General features: G+C 31.6%; 1 pseudogene; it reads right to left on the bottom strand.

Moving 5' to 3' along the window:
- Positions 1-3,013: 3,013 nt before the first annotated feature.
- LOC120595196 (uncharacterized) lies at positions 3,014-3,133 on the bottom strand (annotated as a pseudogene).
- Positions 3,134-7,049: the final 3,916 nt, after the last annotated feature.

The following is a 7,049-nucleotide window of genomic DNA, read 5'->3' as shown; positions in this document are numbered from 1 at the left end:
ATTTCTATTTTGACATTCTCAAAAGGAATTGCTTGAATTACTGTAGTTATCCTGTGATCATTCCAGGCCATCTGGACTGTTATTCCAGGTAATTATGCCAAGCCATCAGGTTGAAAGATTTTTAAATAAAGGAGTAACATGATCAGAATTGGATTTATTGAACACACACACACACAGAGGGATGGATTCTCATGGGAAAAAAACAATCACTGGGAATGATGTCCATAGCAGAGTTGTTCACAATAGCAAGAGGCTAGAAACAACAATTGTGTCTACTGGCAACCAGAACAATTAGATTGTGATATATTCACGCAACAAATATTATACAGCAGTGAAAATGAATGAATTATACCTTGTGTAAAAACATGAATAGATCTTGCAAATATTACAGAATTGTTGTATAAAGAGTGAAAGAGTATGCCACCAAAAATGTAGAAAAAGTATGGATATTAGTACTCAGGCTCATTTGTTAAAGAGAAATGTGATATCCATGCTTACACTTGCATATAATATATGCAATTTATTTCATAAATATTTGAGTGTTTATAATTCACAAGGTATCTAAAAGCACATGTATACATGTTATATAAGCATGTAACATATATATAAGCATATTATGCAATTGGTATAAAATGGACTGTGAAAGCATGAAGGATGGCACAAATGTTGTTACTGAAGAGATGATTTCATCTTTAAAGAGTTTAGCAGTATGGAGGTTTCTTAAAAACTTAAAAATAGAACTACCATATGATCCAGCAATCTCTCACTTCTGGATATATATCCAAAGGAAATAAAACTAGTATCTCAAAGAGATATCTGCACTCCCATATTCATTGCAGCATTATTCACAATAGTCAAGATATGGAAACAACTTAAGTGTTCATCCATGGATAAATGGATTTTAAAAAATGTGGTATAGATATGTAATGGAATATTATTTAGCCATTAAAAAAGGAATCCCTGCCATTTGTGACAACATGGATGAATCTGGAGGACATTATACTAAGTGAAATAAACCAGACAAAGACAAATATGCTCTCTCTTATAGATATATGGAATCTAAAAAAATTGAACTCAGAACCAGATGGTGTTTTCCATGAGCTTATAGGGAGGGGAAAAATGGGGAAAGGATGGTTAAAGGGTTCAAACTTTCATTTATGAGATGAATAAGTTCTGGGGCTCTAATATACAGCATGGTGATTATATTTAATAATACTATATTACGTACTTGAAATTTGATTAAAAAAAAAAAAAGTAGATCTTAAGTGTTCTACCTCACCAAAAAAGAATAAAAAAGTTAACTATGAGGTGAGGGATGTATGAATTAACGTGATTGCAATAATTATTTCATGATGTATATGTCAGACCTTAAATTATACAAATTTTATTTGTCAATTGTACTTTAATAAGTCTGGGAAAAAAATAAAGTAGAGTTTAGACAAAAAAGTCATGAGAACTAATTAACAAATATTTAAAATGAAATTCCTGTTTTTCTCTAGCAATATTTCAACTCTTTCTGTCAAAGGAGTAAAAAAATGGCACTTAGATTTCCTGGAAAAATACTAATATTAGATAAAATAGTAAGTCGAGGGAGAAGCAAACAGGATGTGAGCAGATGATATACTCGTCTTTTGACACTTTCTAGCTGCTCTTCAGTAACCACAAGATGACAGAATTTAGAATCTATATTTGTAATACAAATATTATAGTAAGCCAAAATGCTTGAGTCATATGAAATATTTCAAAATAAAATTTCATTTGTAATATAGTCCATTTAAACCATTCCTCTAAGTTGAAAAAAAAATCTTACTTTAACTAGGGATCAACAAATCAGTACTTTTATTAGCTAACTTGTAGATAATTTTAATAATTTGTAAGAGAACACTGAAAATGTTTCTCAAAACTGAAGGAAAAAAGGTTAACACAGAGGTAACTTTTTTTAAAGTCTTGACTGAAATAAATTTTAATTTTAAAGATAAGCCATTATCTGAATTTTGTTATCATGATATCCAGCACATTGAACTTATTTATATAATACTCATGTTTCCAAAATAAAATGTCTGGCTTTTGCACAGCAGGGCTACTGGTGGACAAGCATCCAAACTCTGTTCTCTTTCGTGTTACCCTTCCAAGCTTTTTGCCCAATCGGATCTCCCTTGCTTCAGGCAGCGATAGCTAGTGTATTTGCCTTTAAATGTTTTTGACAAACCCCAGCCAGGGGGCCACTTTAGCCCCGAGAAAGTTTGGAAGTGGGTGGAACAAAGGCAAGCCCCAGAGCTGACCCTGCAGGGAGCCACTAACAGGTCAAAACACTAACTACAATTCTTTAGAACAAAGTCCATATGGTTTCTTACTCTGGTGGTACTAGGAATGCAAGCTGCCATGTTCATGGTTCCTGCTGCCACCCCCAGAAAGGAAGTGGGGGGGATGGTAGGTGGGTAAGCTAAAACACATAACATTGTCTTACTGAAATTCAGCATGTTCGTTCTTCATTAAAAATTCCCTGGTAGTTTTTCGAGACATTCTAGAATTCTGAAAAAGTGGATTATGACAGATTTTGCCAGCTTGCTGGAGGGCTGGAGCTTTTAAACTTCCTATTCCATTTTTGGTGGCGTAACTCCTCCAACAATTTTAACATACTAAATTATAAAAAACCTATCTATTCTGTAGTCTTAACATCTTACTGGTTCTTTTATTGAGTTGAATAAAATTTTTAGTATGGGCTTCCTTTTATATGTGCTATCATATTTTGTTTTTGCTTGTGGTTCGTTCATGATCGATAGGCTGGCTATTCCTCGAGGACTGGTGGCAGTGAAGACTGAGAATTTTCTTTTATGGTTTGAAATATGATGAAGATCTAACCTATGTTGAGTAGGAGATGGTTTTATTGTTACTTATTTATTTTTTAGGCGAGGCAACCCTTGGTTGACCTCACAGATTGCAAGAAACTTTCAGCTTACAATCCCTTATTTTGTATATATATGTATATATATACATATACATATATATTTTACGCCTATAGTACCTGGTCTTCCTAGGGGGTCTCCCACCCAAGTACTAACCATGCCTGACCCTGCTTAGTTTCTGAGATCAGATGGGATCGGGCTTGTTCCAGGGTAGCATGGCCGTAACAGGAGATGGTTTTAAAACTCTTATGTTTTTTTTCTCTCTGTGAGTTTAAATCAGTTAAGGAGAACAGCTCTTTGAAATCTGCACTGGTGAGATATTCCGTTTGTATTTGACTTGTGGCTAAATTTGTAGAATTGAAGGTGTACGATCTCTGTTTGTGTCTGTAACTAAGAAAAGCCTTTACATTCTTAAATATGAAATGATTTCCTACTCCCAGAGGGTACTAATAAATTGAACTATAACATCTCTTATATTAAAGCACTTTTAATTAAAGTAGCTCTTTTTCTGATTGGTTTAGGGAGGTTTTTTAAAAAATAAAGTATTTCCCAAATTCACAGAAAATCTGAAAACTGAATTTCTGGTATTTTTAAAAGATGTTAAACACAATCTTTCTTCCAGAAACACCTAGCTCACAAACATTTTAATGTAATCCCAGTTCATTTAGTGAAGGTGAATCTTTGGGCAAATTAAACTGAATAATTTTGGTTTTTAAAAAATGTCTATATGTCTTTTCTATATAAGTATGGGTATAATATAATACAAGTATACATTTTGTTTCTGTAATAAAGATTTGGTTTGCTTTCTCAAAAGAGATGAGTTCATCTAAAGACCCTAAATTTTTTATGTTGCTTTGACTAAACTAATATTACTCTTATGTATTAGGGATATTAAGCTTAAAAACATGTTCGAATAAATTGTATTCCTAACAAATGTTTTATAACATATAATTACATGTTATAGTATGTCAGCGTGAACATATTTGAACAAATTCCTCAGGTAACTTAAAACTTTAGACTACTATTAATGGATAGTCATTGAATACTTATTTAATTGTAAGATTCAATACTGAAGTATTGCTAAGCATAATTTTAAGTTTATATACATATGCTTTTTTATTTACATACTATGGAGTGGTTATCTTTGGGTCATGTATTTAATGAGACACGTTCATTTTTGCAACTTTAAGGTTTAAAAGTTGTTATGTGTATTCATGAACTTTGCTATTCCACAAAAATGCTTGCATGAGTTTTTATTTCCTTTCAGTTTTCTGTGAAAAAGAAGTTACTTTTGTTAAAATTTGTAATTAATATAGGTATCTGAGACCAAGAACTAATAGTGATAAATAAAACTAAGTATCAAGATAATGGAATGAGTTTGTTTTTCAAGGACAAAGAGTTTTGTACTTAAGTGTCTATTTGTTCCAAGATACAAAAAACTTCGGTATCTATAAGAGGAGAGAATGAATCTGAAAAGAAACCATAGTGTGTTAAACATTTGGCGAAATTTTCACAGCTTTGATGCTCTTACAAGAGAAGGGAGGGGGAGAGGAGAACTTGTAAAACTTTTACTGCTAAGTACTGTCAAGACCAAACTAAAATTTGGTTTTCTGTTAAAATAATAAATTGTTCTTAAAGAGCTTGAAAGAAGACTGAGTTGCTCTTTAACTTGTTTATGATCTACTCAGATTTCTTGTATCTCATCAGAATAACTTAGTTTTGACTTTATAATGTCTCTGATTATTAAAACAAAGACCAAAAGACCATTTCACTGTTGTGAAACATCTCTAATTTTCCTTAAAATGTTCTGCCTCTTATATTTAAATATTTTATTTCATTTTCATTAAATGAGAACCAGCTAGTATTCTCAGGCACCCATGATCCAATCTTAATCAAATGATTAAATCTCCTCTGAAAACTCTTTTTGAGTTTCCTTTATCAAGACTAGATCTTAAAATAAAACTATCTTTGACATTTCCTAGAGGGCCCTGGAAAATCACAAACTTTATTACTATTATTAGTAGCAAACAAATATTTCAACTCAACTCACCATTTATAGCGTTGCAATAACATAGTAAAAACTTTTTTCTAAATGTTCAGAAGATCTCCCATTTTTTACAATCAAGTCATGGACGGAAGACACCGCTTGCCTGAAAGCTATACATTAAATGGCGTATTTTCTTTAGGGATTCAATAGAAAAGCCAACTGGGCCATGAGTACAGAGGACAACATAAAATAATATTGGCTATCTGAATTGAACTGGACCCTGCAGATTATCTATTCAACTTTACTTTACAAATGAGAGATGAGGAAAGTGAAACTCAAAGAGATGACTCAGTTCCAAGCCCAGTTCATTCCACTGCACTGTGCTGCTAACATGTCCAATTAGGCCAGAAAGGTACTTCATTGAATCCTTTCACTGTTCTTTTCCCAAACGAAACCAAAAAGTATAATTAACATATGGTAAATGTGTTAAGTGCAAAAAGATTACAAATAAAAAGTATTATATTGTAAGAAACAGAAATTTTGTGTTTGGGCTTTTAATCTTACTGTCCTTAATGGGGAAACTTAACCTAGACCATGAAAGTTGATGTTATTACAAAAGAGAAACCAGTAAAAAGTGGTTGCTGAAAACATTTTTCTTGGTTGGTTCTTCTAAGTCTGTACTATGATTTAGTATCAGCATATTTCAGAAAGAAACGAAGAAAAGGTACCAAGAATGTTTACCTGCTTTCTTCAACTTAGAAATATATTTTACACAGTCATTTAAACAAAATTTCTTAGGAAGAATTATCGTTAACAGCACAAAAATTATGTGTTTAATCTGATTGTCATTTTGTTAAACACAAAAATCATGTGTTTAATCTGATTGTCATTTACTATAGCTTTATGTATTCTTCATTCCAAAATTGAGATTCTCAGAAAGTCAATAAAAATGTATGCCAATCTGAACAAATTCATAGGAAAACAGCAATAGCTTTTTAAATCTCATTTTGAATAACTGCTTAACAAGTTTTTCATCATTCCTCCATTTTTTTCCTTTAAATTTTACTTCAGACTTCTGAGAAAATACTTATGCAAACTGTTCCTTTTAAATATCTTACGGAAATATCTGAAAATCTATTTATCACTCAGTAATTTACTTAAACATAGGAACAACTAAAATTGTTTTAGGTATACACATTAAAAGGTAAACGATTTAACCTTTAGTTATTTTGGAATTAAATTACATTAGGGTACCCAAACACTTTTGATTGGCAAGTAATTTTAACATTTTGCTAAATAGGGCACTGGAAACTCTAATGTACCAGCATTTACATTTTTCGGTTCAGTGCCTGTTGAAATTATGTGCTGAGTGCTTCATGTCTTAGAAATTAAAAAAAAAAAGCAAATAAAGAAATCATGAGGCTCTACAAAATAGCTTAGAAAAACAAGTTTTCTATTTATTTAAAAATAAGTTTGTAGTTACTACATTGTAGGGACAGGAATTCTTACACATACATTCTAGTTTGTATAAAAGGATTCAAAGAATTATGCATCAAAACTAACATAGAAAGTGTCCACATAACAGTAAAGAAAGGTCCAATCAGTATGTACAAAAAGAAAGGGCACTGCTATTCTGGTGTGAGACTGCCATTTATAACATGATACTCCAGGTTTCTGGAAGGAAAACAAAAACCTCAATAAAGCTAAATAATTAATTTGTCTTTAAACTCTGTGTTACTTATCACATACAACAGATTTGCTTGTGTTTAACATTGTTTTCTGTACAAAATAAGCATAATTTTAATTTGAAAATGTGTCAGTTTCAACTTTAACCCTCTAGGTCAGTTACTTTTTAAAAATCGAACTACATTTTACATGTCTAAATATCATGTGACAGGATTTAACAGTTTTCTAAAAAATCTTTAAGATCCCATCTTGCAGTTTCTATATGGTCCAAAAATGTAACTTTGCATTTTCTCATTTTATAGTTTATCATTGTGATTAATCAACAACACGCACAATCTTAAAATGAGCAAATGTGTGCATCTGCATCATATGCACCATATATCATCTCAAACTTATTCTTTTAGCTCTTTAAATGAAGAACTCATAGCCACCCACTATATGTATTTGGTTTGTGCCATATAAGGTTAATT

This window comes from Pteropus medius, unplaced genomic scaffold, assembly GCF_902729225.1.
Source record: "Pteropus medius unplaced genomic scaffold, Ma_sr-lr_union100, whole genome shotgun sequence".
NCBI classification, from domain to species: domain Eukaryota; kingdom Metazoa; phylum Chordata; class Mammalia; order Chiroptera; family Pteropodidae; genus Pteropus; species Pteropus medius.
Note: the sequence above shows the minus strand (reverse complement) of the source record. Positions and strands in the feature narration are given on the sequence as shown.